This window comes from Panthera tigris, chromosome D1 (assembly GCF_018350195.1).
Source record: "Panthera tigris isolate Pti1 chromosome D1, P.tigris_Pti1_mat1.1, whole genome shotgun sequence".
In the NCBI taxonomy this organism is placed as follows: Eukaryota; Metazoa; Chordata; class Mammalia; order Carnivora; family Felidae; genus Panthera; species Panthera tigris.
This window is the reverse complement of record NC_056669.1, coordinates 55,917,617-55,940,941: the sequence shown is the minus strand read 5'-3', so window position 1 is coordinate 55,940,941 and position 23,325 is coordinate 55,917,617. Positions and strand designations below refer to the sequence as shown.

Below are 23,325 nucleotides of genomic sequence, written 5' to 3'. Positions count from 1 at the left end.
GATGGTCCTAGGCAATCTTGGAAAATAGTGTTTTGACTGGAAGCTGTAAGACTAATGTTAAAATAAGTTGTAAATAAATGCCGTGCTGTAGTTGAAGTTGGATTTCCCTTGGGGATATGGGTTAACAATTTGGAAATGGCTGTATGGTACACTGAGAGTACACAAATAGGTAAGTGGATGGTGGGAGTCAGTTTTCTCACCGTTGGAGAGGGAGGTTACAGATACGCAAAGAAGGAAGGCTAGAATGATCCATGTGTAAGACATTACAGTGGGAGACATCCGTATGAGTTCATGTTTAGTTTGATATAGATACAGATGTATAGATACAGAAATCTCTGTAAGTATGTATGTATGCATGGGTTAGCACACACACTTGTATTTCCCAGCTCTGTCTTCTGAAAATGCCTAGAAACAATGTCACCCCGGTAGCATTCTTGGGCAGGAAAATACAAGATGAGCCTGAAGCATCTTGTAGTGTCAGAACGTAAGGAAGTGCTCAAAAGATAAAATGATGGGAGCATCTCAAAGGAACACAGGGACCAAATGGAAAAAGCTCCCGATGGCCCTGGCTGGAACAATTCAAGCAACAAGACCAATATTTGGATTATGTCATTTACATACATTATATGTATGTAAATGTATACATTTACATGTATACATGTATACATATACATGTATATGCATGTATATGTATACATTATATACATTTACATGATTGAATAATAATAAATAGATGGGGGAGAAGAGCAAAATTTCTCCTACAGAAGAATCCCAAATACTGAATGTAGATCCTCGGCCCTCAGGGAGGTGGAACATAACCCTCCCCACTTGAAGTGGGGTATGCTTAGTGGCTTGTTTCCAAGAGTAGAGTATGGACATAGTTGGGGACAGGGGAGAGAAGGTGAGTAACTTTACCATGGAAAAACCTGGCAAACATCACATCAGCCTGGTGACCGAGGTCAACATCAGTTGGAAGTCACGTTGGCATTATGTGCCCTTGATACGATGTGATGAGAATGGCACCTCACTTCTGTGGTCCTTCCCCCGCACCCATAACCCCAACCTGACTAGGAGAACAACATCAGATAAATCCAAATTGAGTGACCTTCTTTCCGCAAGATACCTGGCCAGTACTCCTCAAAAGTGAAAGTCATCCAAAAACCAAAGACAATCAGAGACAGTTACAGACCAGCAGAAGCTAAGAACACATGACCGTTACCTGTACTGTGGTCTCTTGGATGGACAGATAAAGATCATTAGGAAAAGCTCGTGAAGTCCAAATAAAGTTGGGGATTGTAATAGTAATGTACCAATCTTGGCTCTTTCGTTGTGACGAATGCACAATGTAACGTAAGATGCTAACAATGAGGAAGCTTGGGGGGTGGTATATAAGAACTCTCTAAGCTGTCTCTGCAACTATTCTGTCCATCTAAAACTGTTCCAAAATTCACAAGTTTATTTAAATTAAGAAAAATTGCCGTGGGATGTCTTAGCAGTTTTCTGAGGCTGCTGTAACAAATGACCGGACATTTGGTCACTTGAGAGCACAGAAATTTATTCTCTCACGGTTCTGGGGGCCAGACATCTGAACTTAGTTGCACGGGTGTCAGTTTTCCAAAAAAGTCCACGGGGCTGTGCTCCCTCTGGAGACTCTAGGGAAGAGTCTGTTTCCTTGCCTTTTCCAGCTTCTAGAACTGTATAAATTCCTTGGCTCATGGGCTCTTCCTCCGTCTCCAAAGCCAGGAGAGGGGCACCTTCAAATCTTCCTCTCTTTCTATTGTCACATCACCTTCTGCTTTCTGTAGCTAGTAGGATCCCTCTGCCTCTCTCTTATAAGGATACATGTGATTGTATTCGGAGCCCATACAGATAACCTAGGATAATCTTCTCATGTCAGGACCCGTAATTTAATCACATCTGCAACTTCTTTTTTTTTCCCCATGTAAGGTAACATTCACGGGTTCTGGGGACTAGGACCTGGATATCTTCCATGGGGCCGTATTTTAGCCTATTAGAGATACCAAACAAGTTATGCATTCTCTCCAAAGCCTCGGGTTCCTCATTCAGAAGTGATGTATGCAAATATATGTAAACGAGGAGGCCCATCTGCCGCTACTGCTACCTGTGGAAGGCAGGAGTCTGAAGAGCATCCTGTCCGGGGCAGAGGAGTCCTGATATTATTCCTTCCCCACGTGCTCCGCACCCCCCCTCCGCCCCCAAGTTAATGAGGTCCGTGGTGAGGACGTGGGAGGATCGGGAAAGGAAACTCAGCTGGGAATCCTAAGGCTTGGGTCCAAATCTCAACTGTCAGCAACTTGCACTGTGACCTCGAACAAGTCACTTTCCATATCTAGGACAGAGTTCGACTCCACGAAACACGTGGACGTTAGCCCTGCCCTGGGAGAGGGCTAGAGAGAGGCCTCAGGTTCCTCTTGCCCTGAGATGTTATGATTACAGATGTTCATGCTTCCTATTGGCCGCAGGATCTCCGGCCCCTCCTAGTAACCAGCGTACGTTTTAACCAGAGGCCCCTGGAAGCGGTGACCTCTCTCACGGGGGGTGGCAGTAATGGTGCAGGTTCAGATCTGTGATGTGTTGCGGGGGGAGGAGGGGACAGAAGAGCCTCCTTTGTGTCTCACTTGCTTCCACCCATCAGCCTAGAGCAGGTGTCTGCATACTACAGCCTGTGTGTTTGAATGACCCGGGAGCTAAGAGTGATTTTTACAGAGGACCATTTGCAGTCAGTCAGATGGTAGGACACACCAACTTTGAGCCCCCATGAAGTGAAACGTCATCCTCCAAAAAACCCCACTCTTCTTCTTACCCGACCCGTGTTACAAAAAAAATGGTGCTCTATTATTTACTTTGAGGTTTGTCAGTTAACCTTTGGTGGAAATGTGTTTCCCCTCTTGTTTCTTCTCTTGGTTTCCTACATAATTTCTCTGATTTGCCTCTTGGCCTGCAAAGCTTCTGCCAGCCCCCACTCGATGAGCTGCCCTATGCTCCATCTCAAATCTATCTTAAGCCATCCCCAGATCCACCTTGCACTTTGGAGCCCCAAAGATCTTCCTGTGTAGGTCTGACACAATCATTTCCCTGGTTAAAATTTCCCAGTGATATCTCCATGCCCTCTGGATGCCTCCTTGGGCTGGCTCACAGCAGGAGTGCGGCTGCTGCCTTCCCTCTGAGCTACTCCTACCCTCCTCTGGACTTGCTGAACTTCTTCCAGTCCCCGAGGGCACTTCGCTTCTCCTAGTGCCAGCATTTTGCACAAGCTCTTCCCTCTGCCTAAAATGCCTTTTACCCTACTCCCTTCCACCCCAATCCAATTCCTCTTGGTTTTTTAAGAGTCGTTTTATTTACTCTTTTTTTCCATTTTTATTTTTGTCTTTTAAGAGTCATTTTAGACATCACCTCCTCCGAAAGCCTTCCCTGATCCCACCCCCTCCAGGCTTTTAGTGTTTCCACTGGGCTTCCTCAGTCTCCCGTTTCCTTAAAGCCCAGCACTGATCACACTTTTTAAACGCTTGTGACCTCCACTAGACTGGGAGCCCTCCAGAGCTGGGGTCAGTCTGATTCTGTGCTGATGGCCTTGGTTTTCAATGGCAATGATCCCACTGGTTCCTGTCACTCGGGGAGAAAGTGGGCTACATGTCAGGAGCCCCAGTTCATTTTCTTCCCTGGACCACAGATCACCACCCATGCAGCAGAGGCCCCCTGGCCCACTGATGGACAAAGGCTTGGGTCAAAAGTGGGAGTGGAACCTTAGGGGACAAGAAGGGGGCAAGGGAGGCAGCAGCTAAGCTTCTAGACACTTCTATCAGTGGTCTACAAGCAACCCAGCCTGACACGAGCCTGGGCTGTGGGACGGGTGTGATCCGGACTTGATAGCCAAAGGTCAGTCTTCAGTGGCCAGCTGCAGCTGGCCTGGCTTTGGATCCTGCCCATCCCCCTACTTTGCCCTCCCCTGAAAGTCAGGAATAGAAAGGACCTGGCCGGCCATGCTTTTGCGGCAAGCTCAGGAATGTGTGTGCGCAAGTGAGTATGAATGTCTACGGACGTGTTTCGGAATGTACGTGGGCGTGAATGTACGCACCTGTGCATGAGTCTGTGTGTGCCTGTCTGTGTGCACTGGTGCGTTTGCTTCCATGCACACTCACACAAGTGTGTTCCTGTGCCCCATGTGTCTGAGTCTGCAGGACCGTGTGCGTGGTAAAGGCAGGAGTTGAGGCAGTAGAGGAGTGTCAAGCCCCTTTAAGCACCCCCCCCCCCAGCCTGTGACATCTGGTTCTTTGAGGCTCCCCTGTATCCTCCATTCTCACGCCAAAGCTCTCACTCGAGCAACAGACTGCAGGCTCTCAGTCTATCAGCACCTTCACCCCTGTTCTCATCCATCTGGTACTATCGGGGAAGACCCTGAATCTGAAATGTTACAATGAATCCTGAGGGTGGTGTGGGGGACACTGTCAGCGCTCGACCAGAATCCCTTTGATCATTGCCGTGGGCCCCATTCCAAGTTTCTGTCAATTTCTCCTCCTAACCACCTGCCCTGCCTTGGGCTTGCTGGGGACTACTTTTCCCCACAAGCAGAGTATGCCAAACACTTGGGAGTTCACACCTCCCCCCCACACACACACCGCCCTACCCCAACCCCGATGACCCTTGGCCAAGACCAACTGGCGAAAGAAAGCCCAGCCGCCTTGCTCTAAGCTGCAGCACACACGGGAGCATTTTTGCAGGATCCCGCCACGGCTGCTCCTGGTCTGGAATCACACCCTGCTTAGCTTCTTGTCCTACTGCCCCAGCTCCCTCTCCAGTTCCTCCAGTGGGCATTCCTTCAATAAACCAGTCTTACAGGGGCTCCTCCTCTCAGGCTCCGCGTCTACCCAACACAGGGAGATGGGCTCAGAAACCACTTGGTCCAACTATCTCCCCCACCCCACTGAACAAAGGGTGTTGAGGCCCAGAGAGGAGATGTGTGTCTCCAGACTTTTCCCCTCGGGCATGCTGTATTCCTGTCCTTCCTCTCTGCAGCCCCACCTAGCCACCACACTCCCCACCTTGCCTGCAGGTCCGAGGCCCTATGGGGACACTGCCAACTGCCTGGGGCTGGGAAGTTTTCTTTGGCCTGCTCGGGTCCCCCATTCCTGAGAGTGTCCCCTTAAACCATCATCTCTTCTTGGAAAATAAAGCACCCGGAGTCAGAAAGGAGGAAGAAAGAAATCTTCCAAGGTGGAAGCCGGCCAGGCAGAAATCGCTCTGCCAATACCCTTCACCACACTGCCTCCGAGAGTGCACAACTAGAAGGCAGATGGGGCTCCAGTGGACAAAATCTAGACCTTCTCTTTCTCAGATGAGGCTTCATTTGGTAGAAAGGTACCATTCTCAGTATTGGAAGACCTGGATCCCAATGACGACTCTGCCAATGCCCGGCTGAGCAACTTTAAGGGAGTCAACTGACTTTAAGGGACTCAATTTCCCCATCTGTGGAAGGCTATTTATGGAGCACGGTGAATCACGGCATTCAGAGCACAAGATTCAAGCCCCAAACCCTCTTCTTATGTGCACGGCACTCTGAATGAGCCAGCTCCTTAACCTGTCTGTGTCTCAGTTTCCTCATTTGTCACTGGAGATGATGGCAGGACTGGCCCCAAGGTTTGCCATGAGGATTAAATGGGCTCACACACGGGGAGCACTTGGCAGGTCCCTGGCACACAGAAAGCTTTGGGTAGCTGAGGGCTATTTGTGTTCAACCCCAGGGTTGCAGCACTAGCTGGGCCCTGTGGCCTCACTGACTTGACACAAATTCCTTTGTAAAAAGCCCGTGGACAAGGTCCAAAGGGAGCACCATCTGGTGAAAGGAGAGTTTAAAGGGAAAGGGCTTCCCTCCTCTCTGTCCCCGCTGCACTGCCTCTAATGCCTCCCCTGGCTTCGGAAAGAAGACACAGTGTCCCTGGGAGCTCCAGGTCGGGGCTGGGTGCCTCGTGGGTCCTCACAACAGGTTGGCTAATCCAGGTAGGGATGGGTATGTGTCTGTGTGTCTGGCAGGGTCCGCTGAAGGGCACAGCCAAGGAGAAGTTTTTCACGTCTTCATTCAAGAGGACTCTCCTGACTTTGTCAGGCCAGGAAGTGGCAAAGGAGGACACCCGCTCTGTCCTGGAGATGCTCGCGTCTGGCCCCAGGGGAAAGGAGCAGCTCCAACTACTGGCCCCCCAGACTCCCCGCTCCCTGCTTTGATGGATCCTACCTGCCCTCCCACGGAGGGAGGCACAATGTGCTGGAAAAATGCAGGGGAGCAGCACCTCACTACCTGGAGTTCATGGAAAAGCATCGGTTCAGGGAGTCTGGATCCTGTGTTCCCGCTCGGCTCTACCTTGACCTCACTGGGTGACCTTGGCTTAACCCCTCTTTGGCTCTCACTCTGCTATCAAACTGGAATCAACAATCCCGGACACACACACCCAAAGCAGCCCTCGTCGCAGCTACCTTCGATCCTGAATGCGAGTGAATTTCGAGGACGAAAGTGCTCTGTTGAACACGAGGGCTCTGATCACCCCTCTCCTGTGGTTTGTAATTCAGAGAAGTAGGCACCTCGATGTCTGTGGGCCAACGGCTCCAAAACTCTCTCTTGGCTCCCCCCTCCGCCCCCCTGCTCCCTGACACAGATTCAACCAGTCCCCACCTGTCGGTTCAACCTGTGCTCCACAGAAGGATGGTCTGGTCCAGAGTTGGCCAGGGACTGAGCAAAGGACACACAGCAAGTGGAGGCCTGCTCACCCCTTCCCCAGGCCCAGGCTACCTGGCCTGCCTGGCAGATCCTCTTACCAAAATAAATGGATCGATACTTCATTTTACCCCGGATAGTGGGTAGTAGAAGGAACCTTGGAGACCGTCAAGAGTCACAGTGACAGTGGTGTTACTTTTAGCATGGTGCTGCTACCACTACTACCACTGGCTAGTGTTGTGCGCCAGGCATCACAGAGACAGGTAGGTCTTATTATCATCCACGTTGGGCAGATGAGGTAACTGAGGCAGAGACAGGTGGAGTAACTTGCCTGGAGTCACTCTGTTGTACGGGCTGGGGCTGGGACTCAGCTGCAGGCAGTCTGATCTTCAGCCCCCACCCTTACCTCTCTTCCAATGGGACTGCGTTGTACATGTGGGGAGACAGAGGGGACGTGTTCAAGGCCGCGCCGGAGGGACCCTCAGACCCTGACAAACGGGCCCTGTAGATGGCAAGAGTGAGTCCTAATGAAGCGCTATTCTGCTCCTGCTCAAGTTCATGCTTGGAGCTCTTCTGCTTGGAGTTCACACAACAGGCCCCCCCAAGACAGGCCGCGCGAATGCCGTCACTTTGGGCAGGACACGGAAGAAAGGTGGCTGCTAAACAAGGAGGTAGGAAGAAATCAGGTAAACTTGTGATGTGTCTTAAAGGTCTAGTGAGGCCCCGGCATGTCGGCTGGAAATAACCGAGAGCCTCGGAGAGAAGGGGAGTTCAGACTGGTTGCAGCTCTTCTCCACAGGCCTCTGCCAAGCACTTGCAAGAAAGACTGGGTGAAGCACTAGAGAGGACTGCCCTCAGTGGCTTTGGGCAAGTCAAAAAACCCCGATCCCTTGTTCTGACCCCTTCCTGACACTTCAAAGGCCTAAGCCCCCAGGGAGGGGACAGAAACCATTTTGTTCCTGGTCTGGGCAAAAACACATGGCCTCTGGGAGAAGAGTAGAAGCAGAATTCATCTGCTTCTTGGGGGAGGGGTAGGAAAAACCTTGCTGCCTCCAGGACACAGAGGCCAAGATCCATTGTTGTCATACAAAACCTGGAAAAAACCCTCTCCCCTGGGAGAGGACAGGAAATGTCTCTCGTCTAGGAATCCTGCAAAGATACCAAGCAGAGGTGGGCTACCACCGGGAGAGGGGCAGGAAACCCTTTCCTCTACAAGACCAACTGCAGATACAAGGCAACAGATAGTTGTCATGGGGAAGAGGCTCAGGAATGCTGAGATAACCCTTCCTCCAAGACCAAGGTATACAGGGCCTGCTCAAGACCCGGTTGAACCTGCACAATAGAGAACTCAGTGAACCCGCCATGACCCTAGCGCAGGGTAACAAGCCAACAGCAGTGTTCACTCAGGGGGGGTGAGAGCATGGAGACAGCTGCCCCCCATGGCACAGGACTACAGGGACTATAGGCAACTGAGAGACGGTTAAGAGCACTCAGAAAGCCTTTGTCCAAATTTTAAAATTTGTGCTTGAAAGGTCACTATAAAGAAACTGAATAGTTGGGGCACCTGGGTGGCTCAGTCGGTTGAGCATCCAACTCTTGGTTTTGGCTCAGCTCATAGTTCGTGAGTTTGAGCCCTGCAGTGGGCCCTGTACTGACACCATGGAACCTGCTTGGGATTCTCTCTCTCTCCCTCTCTCTATCTGCTCCTCCTCTACTCTCATGTGTGCCTGCTCTCTCTCTCTCTCTCTCTCTCTCAAAATAAATAAAACTTTAAAAAAAAGAAACTGAATAGTCAACCCACAGAATGGGAGAAAATATTTGCAAAGCATATATCTGATAAGGGACTGATATCTGTAATATATAATGTTTATAAAGAACGCTTACTACTCAACAATGAAGAGACAACCCAATGAAAGGACCAAGGACAAAGGATGTGAATAGATATTTCTCCAGAGAAGATGTAGGAGTGGCCAGTAAGCATGAGAAAAGGTGCTCAATATCCCTAGGCATCAGGAAAATGCAAATCAAAACCACAGTGAGGTACCACTTCACTCTCACTAGAATGGCTAGAATCAAACAGAAAATAACAAGTGTTGGGAGGAGGTAGAGAAATTGGATCTCTCAGATACTGCTGGTAGGAGTGTAAGATGAGGGAGGCACTCTGAGAAGCATCTAGTGGTTCTTCAAAAAGTTCAACACAGTTACCGTTTGACTCAGCAGTTCCACTCCTAGATATAGACCAAGAAAAAGGAAAGAATGTTTATGCAAAAAATAAATTAAAAAAAAATTTTAAGGCTTATTTATTTTTGAGAGAGAGACAGAGACAGAGTGTAAGCAGGGGAGGGACAGAGAGAGACAGGGAGACACCGAATCCAAAGCAGGTTCCAGGCTCTGAGCTGTCAGCACAGAGCCCGACATGGGGCTCGAACTCACAAACTGCGAGATCATGACCTGAGCTACAATCAGATGCTTAGCCGACTGACTGAGCCACCCAGGCACCCCTGTTTATGCAAAAATTTGTACATGAATGTTGATAGTGATAGAAACATTATTCATCAGAGCCAAAGGGTGGAAATAACCCATACACCTGTACCAACTAATAGATAAAGTATAGTACTCATACAATGGAATGTTATTTGACCACAAAAAGACACAAAGACTGTCTTAATCCATTGAGGCTATTATAACAAAATACCACAGACTGGCTAACTTATAAACAACACAGTACTTTTTCACGGTTCTGGAGACTAGAAGTCCAAGATGAGGGTGCCAATGTTGATTGGGTTCCGGTTGCAGACCAATGGCTTCTTGTTGTGTCCCCACAGGGTAGAATGGACCAGGTAGTTCTCTGGTCTCTTACGAGGACATTAATCCCAATGAGGAGGGCTCCCCCCTCATAAATGAACCACCTTCCCCAAAATCCACCTACTACCATCACCTTGGGAATTAGGTTTTCAACATTTGAATTTTGGAGGAACACTCACATTTAATCTTTAGCAAGGAAGAACCTTAAAAACATGCTAAGTGAATGAAAGAAGCCAAACACAAAGGATCACATATACATGGTTCTATTTATAGGAAATGTCCAGAAGAAGTAAATATAGAGAAATGGAAATAGAGGAGAGGTTGTTTAGGGTTGGGAGAGACGGGGGGAGTGGGAAGCGAGAGGTAAAGGGTATAGGATTTCTTTTTTAAAAAATTAATTGTGAGGCGCCTGGGTGGCTCAGTTGGTTAAGCGTCTGACTTCGGCTCAGGCCATGATTTCACGATACGTGAGTTTGAGCCCTCGTCCGGCACTGTGCTGACAGCTCAGAGCCTGGAGCCTGCTTTGGATTCTGTGTCGCTCTCTTGCTCTGCCCCTCCCCTGCTCATGCTCTGTTTCTGTCTCTCTCTCAAGAATAAATAAACATTAAAAAAATTTTTTAAATTAATTGTGGTCAAATACACAGAACATGAAATTTACCGTTGTAACTTTAAAGTGTACTATTCAGTGGTATTAAGTACATTCACAGTGTTGCATAACCAACACCACTACCCAGTTCCCAGAACTTATTCATCCCCCCAACGGAAACTATACCTATTCTCCCTTCCCTCCAGCTGCCCTGGCAACTGCATGGTATTTGTTTATGTTTTTGTTTTTGAGGCAATAAAGATGTTTTGTAATTAACTGTGGTGATAGTTGTACAATTCTATGAATATACTAAAATCCACTGAAATGTACACTGTAAATTGTGAATTGTATGGCATGTGAATTATATTTTAATAAAGCTGTTGAAAAAAAGAAAGAAAGAAAGAAAGAAAGAAAGAAAGAAAGAAAGAAAGAAAGAAAGAAAGAGAAAGAAAGGCTGAGAAGAGCCCTCTGACAGTCCTCTAAGCACAAGTTATAGGAGGCAATCACTGGAGACATTGGAAACCTAACATGTCTTAGGGGCACCTGGCTGGCTAAGTCAGTGGAACATGTAACTCTGGATCTCAAGGTTGTGAGTTTGAGCCCCATGTTGGGTGTAGAGATTACTCAAAAATAAAATCTTTTTTAAAAATTTTTTTAACATTATTTTATTTTTGAGAGACAGAGAGAGACAGAGCATGAGCGGGGACAGGCAGAGAGGGAGGGAGACACAGAATCCAAAGCAGGCTCCAGGCTCTGAGCTGTCAGCACAGAGCCCGACGCGGGGCTCAAACCCACAAACTGTGAGATCATGACCTGAGCTGAAGTTGGACGCTTAACCAACTGAGCCACCCAGGCACCCCAAAAATAAAATCTTTAAAACCCAGCCCAGCTCCTGACCAGACTGACTCCAATATCACATGAACTGTCTAAAAGAAAAAGAGGCATGCCCGCTTCCAGACATAAATTCTATTTGCCACAGTTTCTTCTCTTTTTCTACACGATAGTTTGCATTCCATCAAAAAATAGGACATATTTATTTAAAAAATAAAAAGAAAGAAAAAATCCATTATCAAGAAATAAAACACAAAGCAGAACCAGACAGAAAGATGACAGGAACTAGATGTTGGAACTATAAGACAGAGACATTAAGTATAATTATTAAGTGAAGGATCGAGAGGAAACAATAGGCAGCCTGTAGAAACAGATGGGAGATTTTAACACAGAGATGAACACTGTAAACTAGAAGAATCAAACGAAATGTTAGAAATAAAAAATATATATATCAGAGATGAAGAAACCTTTGATGAACACCCAGCAAACTGGAAACAACCAGAAGAGAACCAGTGAATTTGAATCTAGGGCAGTGGAAATCATCCAAAATGAAACCTACAGAGTAAAAAGAGTGTGGGTGGGGAGAGAGAACACAGCATCCAAGAACTCTGGGATAATATCAGATGGTCAAAATATGCATGTAATTGGAGTCTCAGAAGGAAAAAGGAGAGGGAGGAAGGAAGAGAAAATATTCAAAGAGATAATGGCTGAAAATTTTGCAAATTTAATGAAAGATAACAAATCACAGAAGCAGGAATTCTAGAGAATATCAAGCAGGACAAATACAAAGCACTTACACACCAAGATGCACAGATCAACTTTCAAAAACCAAACATAGAAAGGAAATGTGAGAGGCAGCCAAAGAAAAAATGAAATATTATATAAAAAAGGACAAAAATAATTATCACTGTGGATTCTTGTCAGAATCTGTGCAAGTCAGAAGACATTGGAGTGACATCTTTAAAGTGCTGAAGGGCAGAGCTATCATCTCAGAATTCTATTCCAGTGAAAATACCTTTCAAAAGTGAAGGTAGCAATGCCCGGGTGGCTTAGTCAGTTAAGCATCCAACTCTTGATTTCAGCTCAGGTCATGATCTCACGGAGCCCAGCATGGAGCCCTGCATGGGGATCTGTGCTGTCAGAGGATTGTTTGGGATTCTCTCTCCTTCTCTGTCTCTGCCCCTTTCTCCTGCTTGTGCCCCCCCCCCACTCCCCCTCAAAATAAATAAACTAATTTTAAAAAGTGAACTATAATAAAGACTTTTTAAAAACAAACTGAGAGAATACATTGCCAGCAGACGTGCACAACAAGCAACATTAAAAGACGTTCTTTAGGTGGAATGCATATAATAGCAGATGGAAACCTGGATTTACACAAAGAAATGAAGACTGAAGGAAATTGTAAAACAATAACAAAAAAAGGTAAATATCAAAAAACTATTCTTATTCTTAGTCACTTTAAAAGATCAGTGATCGTCCAAAGCAAAAATAGTAACAACATACAAAGTTTATAGTATCTGTAGAAGTAAAATATATAAGAAAAATAGCCCACAGAATAGGAGTGAGGAAATGGAAATATACCATTGTAAGACTCGTTTGCCTGTACATGAAATGGCACACTATTATTCAAAGATAGACTGCTTAAGTGCAAGATGTATATTGTGAACCCCAAATCAACCACTAAAAACTTTTTAAAGAGGTACAGTAGTAGAATTGAATGGAATTATAATAAAATGCTAAATTAATCCAAAATAAGGCATGAAAAGAGAAAAAAGGATATGGGATCAGATATCAAAAATAGAAAACCAGCAAGGGAGTGTGTTTAAATCCAGCCATGTCAATAATTATATAAATGGTGAACGATCTTGTTAAATATCCAATTAAAAGGCAGAGATTGTCAAATAGGACTTTTTATTTTTCTTAGAGAGAGTGCTAACAGAAAACGTGCAGAGGAAGAGGGAGAAAATCTAGAGCAGGCTTCAAACTCAATTACAGAGGCCGTTGTAGGCTCTACCCCATGACCCTGGGATCATGGCCTGACCCGAAATCAAGAGTCAGAGATTCAACCAACTGAGCCACCCAGGCGCCCCTGGATTTTTTTTTAAAGACTCAATTATATGCTGTCTATAAGAACCTCACTTTTATGTATTACTTTAAGCACCTCACTTAATTTATTTGTTTTTGAGTGTAGTTGACACACAATGTTACATGAGTTGCAGGTGTACAACATAGTGATTGGACAAGTTCACACATTATGCTGTGCTCACAAGTGTAGCTACCAGCTCTCACCCTACAACACTATTATAGTATCACCGACTACATCCCTTATGCTGTGCCTCTTATTCACTTGACTTATTTCCATAAGTCATTCCATAACTTACATTCCATAACTGGAAGCTTGTATCTCCCACTCTTCACCCATTTCGTCCATCCTCTGCTCCCCTCCCCTCTGGCTACCATGTTTGTTCTTTGAATTTATAGTTCTGATTCTGTTTTTTGTTTCTTCATTTGTTTTTTTAGATTCTACATATGAGTGAAACCATATGGTATTTGGCTTTCTCAGTCTGACTTATTTTACTTAGTATAATACCCTTAGTATGATACCCTCTAGGTATGATAGCAAGATCTCATCCTTTTTGATACCTGGGTAATAGTCCATTGTATACTTACACTACATCTTCCTTATCCATTTGTTTACCAATGGACAGTTAGGTTACTTCTATAACTTGGCTGTTGTTAATAATGCCACAATAAACATAGGGATGCATATATCTTTTCAAATTAGTGTTTTCATATTCTTTGGGTAAATACCCAGTAGTGCAATTACTGGATCATATAGTATTTCTATTTTTAATTTTTTGAAGAACCTCCATACTGTCTTCCACAGTGGCTATATCAATTTACATTTCTACCAACAGTATATAAGGGCTCCTTTTTCTCCACATCCTCACCAACACTTGTTATTTCTTGTCTTTTTTATTTTAGCCATTCTTACAGGTGTAAGGTAATATCTTATTGTGGTTTTGATTTGCATTTCCTTGATGATGAGTGATGTTGAGCATCTTTTCAAGTGTCTGTTGACCATCTGTATGTTAAGGACCTCACTTTAAATATAAAAACATACAAAAGGGTTGGAATAAGTCACACCATGCAAACACTAATCAAACACTAATCAAAAGAAAGTTGGTGGCTATATCAGGCAAAGTAGATTTCAGAGCAAGGAAGATTACCAGAAATAGACAGGGATATTATACAATGATAAAGAGGCCAATTTGTCAAGAAGACATAATAATCCTAAACAAACAGAGCCTAATAACATATCTTCAGAACACATGAAGCAAAACCTGATAGAATTGAAAGAGAAAATAGATAAAACCACAGTTATACTTGGAGACTTCAAATTTCCTCTCTCCATTCAGTAATTGATAGAAAAATTAAACAGAAAATCATAAGGATATAGAAAACCCAAATAACAATATCAGACAACTTGACCTGACATTTATAGAACACTATATACAGCATCAGCAGAATAGACACTTGTTTCAAGCGTACATTAAAGATTTGGGGGAAAAAATAAAGAGATTTGCCTAGACAGACCGTATTACCATTTTCTGTCCATGAAACAAACCTCAAACAATTTAAAAGAATTGAAATCACATGAAGTACATTTTCTAATCAAAATGGAATCAAACTAGAAATCAATAACAAAAAGATATCTGAAAGATCCCCAAATATTTAGAAACAATACACTTCTAAATAAACAATGGGTCAAGAAGAAAGTACAAAGGAAATTTTAAAATATTTTGAACTGAATGGGGCACCTGGGTGGTTCAGTCAGTTAAGCATCTGACTCTTGGTTTCGGCTCAGGCGTTATTTCACAGTTTGTGGGTTCAAGCCCCATGTCAGGCTCTCTGCTGGCAGTGTAGAGCCTGCTTGGGATTCTCTTTCTCTGCCCCTCCCCAACTTGCACTGTCTCTGTCACTCTCAAAATAAATAAATGAACTTTATATCTATATGTAGATACAGATACAGATATAGATATAGATTAGATATATAGATATATCTGAATGAAAATGAAAACACAACCTATCAAAATTTATGGGATGCAGCTAGAGTAGTTTGTAGAAGGAAATTTGCAGCATTAAATGCTTATGTTAGAAAATAAGAGGGGCATCTGGGTGACTCAGTCGGTTAAACATCTGACTTTGGCTCAGGTCGTGATCTCACAGCTTGTGAGTTTGAGCCGCATTGGGCTCTGTGCTGACAGCTTGGAGCCTGGAGCCTGCTTCGGATTCTGTGTCTCCTTCTCCCTCTACCCCCCTCCCCCCTCACACTCTGTCTCTCTCTCTCAAAAATAAATAAACATTAAAAATTTTTAGAAAATAAAGGCTTGGAATCAATAATCTAAACTAAAGAAAAAGAAGAAAAAATTATATCTGAAGCAAGCTGAAGGAAGGAAATAATAAAGATAAGAGTACAAATAAATGAAATTGAAATGAGAAAATCAGTGAAACTGAAGATTGTTATTGGAAAAATAAATAAGATTGAGAAAACACTAGTCGGATTGGTCAAGAGAAAAAGAAAAAGAAAAAATTGTCAATATTAGGAATGAAAAAGAGACATCACTACAGATCCTATAGATAGTAAAAGGACAATTATGAACAAGTGTATGCCAATATATCAGATATCTTAGTTGAAATGTCCTAATGAAGAGGTCTCAGAGTGGTCAAGCCATTTCTTTCTCCCTCTGTGCCTGGCATAATACTGAAGTTTGTGCAGACAAGAAGGGAAATGCAGACCACAGAGTGTCCAAACTGCTGTAGAGAACAATCCTTTAGGCTCAAAGGGGATAGCTTGGCAAAGGCCACACCAAGCTAGCTGCCCCTGTTCAAATTCCCCTGAATTTATTTTCAAGCCTGAGCCTCTTTCTCAATACCAGGTACACAAGAAGGGAAAACCATGACTTAATTCTGGGGATTGCTCAATGGCAGTGTTGGAAAATCCCCAGATTTAAATGATCCTTCCTGCCCAAGCCACCTCCACAGCACCGTCTTAATATAGGACTGAGGGGTAGCTAAAAACCTGGGCTCAGCTTTTCTCATTCTCCCTCTCCTTTTCCTCCCTTTCTCCCGTCCATCCAGGCCCAGATGAAATAGGACAAATGTGGGTTTGTCATCAGACCAACTACAATACCAGTCTCAGCCCTTTTCTCACTAAATATCACCTCCCTAAACTTCAGTTTCCTCATCTTTAAGACTGTTGTGAACTCCCATTTCCAGGGTTTTGAAGGTTGTAAAGGATGCATATACAGTGTTATGTACAAGGTCAGGGCTAAATTCATATCAATCTCTGGTCTCTTCCCTATAAGACCCCTTTTTGAAAATTCCAATGAGGACTGTACTCCTCTTCTTAATTTGACCTTGAACTTCAAAAGCTCTAGGAGGTTAAGGACATGGTCTGATATCTCCTCACCATTATATCTCCAGTATCTACACAGGCCTTGGCAAAGAGAATATATGAGATAAATGTACTGAATGAGTGAATAAATGAATGAATGAAACAACAGTTATTTTGGGTGACATGAGATGTAATACAGAATCCTGCATTGTATTTTCCAAGTCCCAAGAATGCACAAGATTGCAGATGCAGGGAGTGGACAATGAAATGAATAAGATTCAGTCCTTACCCTTGAGGAAGTCAATACATTTCTTTCTGATGTCTTCCCTATACCAGGTCTCATGTTAGGTGCTGGGATCTTTGAATCAGCTTTGTCTCTGTCTACAGTCAGATGGGAGAGGGAGGAACCCAGACAGATAGATTAATTTTTTTAATGTTTATTTATTTTAGAGAGAGAGACAGAACATGAGCGGGGGAGGGGCAGAGAGAGAGGAAGACACAGAATCCAAAACAGACTCCAGGCTCTGATCTATCAGCACAGAGCCCGATGCGGGGCTTGAACTCACGGACCTTGAGATCAGGACCTGAGCCGAAGTCAGATGCTCAACTGACAGAGCCACCCAGGCACCCCGACAGATAAATTATACAAATTGTTTCTCCAAAATGTGGGCTTCTCCAAACTATGTACTTGGCCAAGCTGTGAACTTCAGAAGGCAGAGACCCTGTCCTATATACCTCCAAATTCCCAGCCTAGGTCCCAGTGTTAAAGTGTAAGTGAAAATTAAACAAACAAACAAACAAACAAACAAACAAAACCAAAAAGCGGATTTGATTGTAAAGAAGGCTTCTTGGAGGAAGAAATATAAAGATAGGAAGGATGGGCAGGATGTGGAAAAGGAGAGGCTTTTCAGTTGAAGAAGGGAGAAGAGCACTTCAGTTCAAGGGCACTTCAGTTCGAGAGCATAGTGTGAGCAAAGACCCAGGGGAAGAAAGTACATTCCAGGACATAGACAGTGACCTGATGTGACCAGAGAGCTGGATCCATATCAGATAGAGGGATGAAGGGAGACTGGAGAATGTAGCGGGGACAAGATCACATGAGGCCTTGAATGCCATGTTAGGGAGCTTGGGTCTCATCCTAAAGCTATGGGAGCCACACACAAGAATGGCTGGATTGCATGTTCCAAAGATCACTCTGGGGATCAGTATGGAGCACAAGGATGGAGAGCAGGGACCAATGAAGAGGCCAGTATAGGTGTCTGCAAAGGAAGTCTGCAAAGGAAGGTGGCATGGCCCAGCAGAGAGAGAGAGAATTTGTCCTGCTTACTGAGGGTAGAGGTGTCTGTAAGTATGTTTCTAGATATGCATTCTTCCACAGAGGGTCAGCCTAATAAAATATTTCAACCCTACTCAGTTTCATGACCCATCATACCCAAAACCTGGGGCAGGCCCAGCATACTAAAGAAAGAGGCTGAAATACATCTAGCCAATGCCTGACTTTATATTTCTTAGAAAGAGGGATTCAACACTCTTCTGAAGGCTTTCAGGGTCATCTAATCTTGGTTAGCTCATCTAAAATATTTGTTTTCCTGTCCTTCTTTGTGTCTCTTGCATGCTTCGTGTCAAAATCCTTGTATAGGTTGCTGATTTAAAAATCCCCACAAGGCCGGGCTGGGAGTGGAGCCTACAGTCACCAGGAAGCCTCACTCTAGGATGAGCTTCTATGTGAGACAGCTATTTCTCCCTAGCAGGGCCGGTGCTTGCCTGCTCGCCACACTACATACTCAACTATGCTGATTCCATGGGCCTGGGCCTAGGCCAGCTTGGAAATCTAGCAAGGCCATTGGAGAGGGAACTGGCACACTAATACCACTCTCTCTTGGTGACTCAACAACCTCTCCTGATAACCAATGTTTCCTTTTCTCAAGGGGCACCAAACAGCCTTTATTTTTTTCTAATCTTTTTTTTAAAGTTTATTTATTTATTTTGGAGAGAGAGACAGAGAGAGACAGAGAGAGAGAGTGAGAGCACAGGGTAGGAGCAGAGAGAGAGGGAGAGAATCCCAAGCAGGCTCCGTGCTGTTAGCACAGAGCCTGACATGGGGCTCGAACCCACGAACCACGAGATCATGACCTGAGCCAAAATCAAGAGTCAGACACTTAACTGACTGAGCCACCCAGGCACCCCCAAACAGCCCTTAAAATATGCAGTTTATTCTGTTGACCTGATAATTGGCCAGGAGTTTTCAGCTATTATAGAGCCTAGGCTCTGGAATCAGACTACTTGAGTTTAAATTTTTTTTTTTTTAATGTTTATTTCTGAGAGAGAGACAGACAGAGTGTGAGCTGGGGAAGGGCAGATAGAGAGGGAAACACAGAGTCTGAAGCAGATTCCAGGCTCTGAGCTGTCAGCACAGAGCCCAATGCAGGGCTCGAACCCATGAACTGCGAGATCATGACCTGAGCTAAAGTCGGACGTTTAACCGACTGAGCCACCCAGGCACCCCTAGCCTACCTGAGTTTCAATCCTGGTTCTGCCACTCATTAGCTGTGTGACCCTGGACAAAATTTTTTTTAACCCCTTTGTGTCTAAATTTCTTCTTGTGTAAAATGGGGCTAATTATAGTAGTATTTCCTCCATAGGGCTGTCATGAGGCTTAAACAAATCCACACAGGTAAAGTAGCTAGAATAGTAGCTGGCAAGTAGTAAATGCTCATTAAAGTTTAGCACCGGTTACTGCCTGTTATGGTTCATGACACCTGCTGTTTCTCCTTTTAGAAAAATCAAAACTGCTCGAGCTGCCCTCCAGTCTCCCAGTGCTTCTCCAGCTGAACACTATCGTCACACAATATTTCTGGTCTCCTTTGACTGGGCCTCTGCACCTTCCAGAATCCTTGCTCTCATTGTGGTTTTCCGTTGAGAGCTTTGGTTCATGATGAGATGCTTGTCTTTTCTAGTGTCCTCTGGTCTCACTGGTTTCTCTGGGCATCTTACTCTCCCCTCCTCCATTATCTTTGTTCATAGGTTCTAGGACAGTTGCCACACTTCCAGGTGAACCTGTCCTCCTGATTCTTATTGTCAATCATAATACTTCTATGGATAACAACATCTGTCAAATACTGCAAATCCTGTCAAATGCCAGGCCCTGTGCTGGGCACTTTCCATTCATTACTTTAGTCCTTGAAATCCTAGGAAGGAGGTACTTCTATTCCCATTTGGATGGAGCACAGGGAAACTGGGGTTCAAACCCCATGAGCAACATTAGCAGTCGGCAAGGTCAGGGCTTATTCAGGCTGGGGCTTGGGGCAGAGGCTAGGTGCATATGGATTAGGAGAAGTGACTTGTCCACAAATACTTATTATAATTATTATAAAAATGATCCATTAACAGATCTGTCCTGAGCCCCTGCTCGGTGAGATGGATGTGACCGGCTCTCTAGGGCCTGGCACTTTGCTTCTGGCGTGGGGAACATGGGCCTCACCATCCCTGGTCCCAGCACTCACTACGCCGCACTGAGAGAGCTTCCAGCTGTGTCCCCAGAGCCCTGGAGACTGGGGTGCAGAGGCTGCCTGAGTAAGAGGCTGACCATGTGGAGTCCTGGGGCCACCCCTGCCAAACCAGAGTGGCCCCCGTCATCTGTGCCCGTACCTCACAGGCTTCTGAACAAGGCTGGATTTGAAGAAGGAGTGTTACTGCTAAAGAAAGCTGGGGAAACAACTGCTGAATAGTAATGGTCTTTTTAAAAACACAATGGAGATATAACATTAGTTTCAGGTGTACAAGATGATTCAATAGATGTGTATATTGCACAATGATCACCACAGTAAGTCTAGTTAACATCCATCATCACACATGGTAATTGTTTTTATAACATGTCTGCTTCTTCAGTCAGAATGCAGTTTCCTGGAGATCAGGGGCTGCACCCCCAGCCCAGCACAGGGCTAGGAGGGTTTCAGGAAGGGGAGGCAGATGCAGGGGGCAGACAGAATGCATGAGGAGCTCTCTGGGCAACATAAGGTTTGCCCTCTTTCCCTGCAGGGGAACGGTCTTAGGAGAAATTGAGTAAGAAACTTGCAGACAGAATGATGCAAGGAGAACTTTCGGTACATATTGCAACAGAGTATTCTAAAATGGGGCCGGGGCTGTTCTGCTGGCCTGTTCCCAAGGGTCTCAGCCCTGCTTCTCTCCAGCTGGTCAGGCCTGTCACACAAGATAGGGCCAAAGGCTACTAACCAGTCCCTCACCATCCTCCGCCCGCCACCCCCCTCCCAGCCCCCCCCCACCCCCCCGCCATGCCTGGCCTTAGAGCTGGGAGGGTTGAAACCTGAAGTCATATTCAATCATCCCTTTGTGCCTTCTGCCCTATGTCCATGTCACCAAATCCTAGAGATTCTAAGGCAGCAGCATTTCTCCAACTTTCCGTTCTTACCTTTGGCCCTGCTATCACTCTGGTGCAGGCTGTGTCATACTCATTGTCCCCCATCTTTCCTTTCCTTCTCTTCTTCCTTCCTTTCTTGCTATCTAGTATTACCCAAATCCCTTCTGTGGACCAGGCCCAGCGTTGGGCACTGGGTCACAGAGAGCCCTCTGATTCCACCTTTGCCCTCAAGTAGCCTCTCCTGCGCAAATCAGGTGTGTAAATATCAAGGGTACAGGTGCTCTGAAAGAGAGAAGCCAGGGGTCTGATGGGGACACAGAGCTGAGGAAGGGTCCTCTGAGGGCCATGTGTTACACACCTTCCATTTACCCTCCCAGACCCACTCTCTACCTTCATCCTGCACATTTCCTGAATTCTCTGTATGGACTGCATCATCGGGCTCCCTTACACTCTGGCTAGTGGGAAGCCGGGCACAAGACTAGAGGGAGGGACAGAGGGTGACTCTGCCAGGTCACCAGGGTTTGTCTGTGCCCCTTCAATGAAGGCCGGGGCTTCTATCAGGTGGCCCTCTCTACCCAGCTCTCACTCTGCCTGGCTTCCTCTCTTTGGACCTTCAGGCCACATGTCCCTACAGTGTTACTAGCCTTGGGGTACTGTGTCAACCCTTGAGCTTAGCAGTACACCCTGCTGACATTGTTGCAAAGTTTCTGTATTAAAATTTCCTCAAGTTACCCAAGTACAGATAGGCTGCCTCCTGCAGGGACCCTGCTTAACACAGGCCATAGGTAAAAAGGAAGGATGCCACAGAGGTGACAGCTGAAAGTGTTCTTGTTTGGACGATTATCTTTCTAGAGCACAAAACTGACCATTTGTCACCCCTGCTAAAACCCTTTATGGCTCCGCATTGCTCTGAGGATAAAGTCCAGACTCCTGAGCCTGGCACCCAATACTGTATACCATCTGGCTCTGGATGACCAAGCAGCATGTGGTGAAGTCACTCAGGAGGAGGGCATTTGGGGGCTTGAAAGGGGAGGGAAGCAGTCCCAGGAGGGGTGCAGCCCTGCCACAAAGCCGCCCTGCCAGGCAAATTCCTGGATGAGGAAGGAGGAGGTGGGTGAGTTTCTGGACCACAGGACCATGTCAGGCTCTCCTTGTCTACTCTCCAAGGGAGCTGAGCACTGGGAATGAGTTTGACACGGACAAGCCGTAGCCTCGGGCATGAGAACTGGTTCAAATCCCAGCCCCAACACTGACATCTGGCAAACTCCGATTCTCTGAGCTTCGGTTTTCCTGACTGTGCAAGGGGAAGAATCTCACAGGGCTGCGGGGTGGGGGTGGGGGGGGCAGTGTAAAGAAGGTAATAAATGGGAATTTGTTTCTGTCAAGTAGTTCCAGTGTCCGGGCGGTCCCTCTTCCCAGTCTTCATGTGTTAGGGAAAGCACACGGGCTCTGAGGTTCAGGAAGGCTTGAATAGAAATCCCAGCTTAATACTACTTCCTCACTTTGTGATCCTGGACAAATCACTTTAACTCTCTGTACCTCATTTGCAAATGGGGGTGATAAGCACCCCTTGCAGGGCAGCTGTGAGGATTGGGTAAGTGCACACAGGCCATGCAGGGCCTGGCATGGAGCAGGTGCTTGGTAAATGTTTTTTTGTTGTTGGGTTTTTTTTTGCCTTTTGCCTTTTGCCCTGTGCCTCCCTTAGGGGAAGTGTCCCCTGGGCCTTGCAGGCTGGCTGTGTGCAGTGGAAGGGTGAAGTTTGCTGTCACTGGAAGGAGTCTCTGACATGCAAGTGTCTAACCCCCCACAAGCTACAAAGCTGCACCCAGAATTCCCAATGGCAACACAACACTGGTGACTGAGCGGGGCGGGCTGGAACGTGCCACCTTTGGTGAAGCCCACCCTGGTCAAGTCCTGCTTGGCAGCTTGACTTGGCCTCTCTATCCCTGGTTTGGCCAAAGCACCCATGGGCTTGGATAGGGAGAAGATAAAGGAAAAGGGACTCAGGTCCCAGGGCCATCCTGCTCACATACCTGCAGGAGGAACAAGGCAGACCATTCCAGACAGGAATGTAAGGATGTTGGGATGTGTGGGGAGGGGGCCAGGAGAAGTCAGTGCCTGGTGTGGGTCCCCCATGCTCACCTCATGCAGGAGACAACGGTCCCAGGACAAAGAAAACTGCCAAGAAACTTCCTCCCTGGACTACTCCAATTCTGGGTCTGGTTTTCCATCCAAAACCAGTCTGGACGAAGCTGCTTAAGTAGCAGGGATGGGTGAGCAGCTGGGGGCCAACAGGAGGGAGTCCTCACTCTGTGAGTTGGCTCAGAAGCAAAGAGGCTGCCCCTCTCAGCCGCTAGACTTGCCTCTATATCCTCTGCTGGATGTTTCCACATGTCTGTGAAGGGCCCAAATTGGAGACACGTTTTATTGCCCTATTCCCCAACCCCCATCTGCACACCACCAGCCCACCTCCAATCTAATCAAGGTGCCCTGCTCTTCACACCCCTCTTTGGTCCATGCCCCACAGGATGAAGTCCAAGTTTCTTGGCCGGATTACAAGGCCCTTCAGATGTGGCCCCTGTCTACCTCTCCAGCCTCATCTC

At 46.0% G+C, this 23,325-nt stretch overlaps 1 protein-coding gene across 3 annotated transcripts in view; it reads right to left on the bottom strand.

Annotated features, from left to right (window-relative positions):
• The window catches only part of MAP6 (microtubule associated protein 6), a 159,447-nt gene that overhangs the window by 135,135 nt on the left and 987 nt on the right, over positions 1-23,325 (bottom strand). For all 3 annotated transcript variants that reach the window (XM_042959105.1, XM_042959111.1, XM_042959112.1), the window contains exon 2: positions 22,865-23,117. The gene's annotated coding sequence lies outside the window, so the exon portion shown is untranslated. The remainder of the gene's footprint in view (positions 1-22,864; positions 23,118-23,325) is intronic.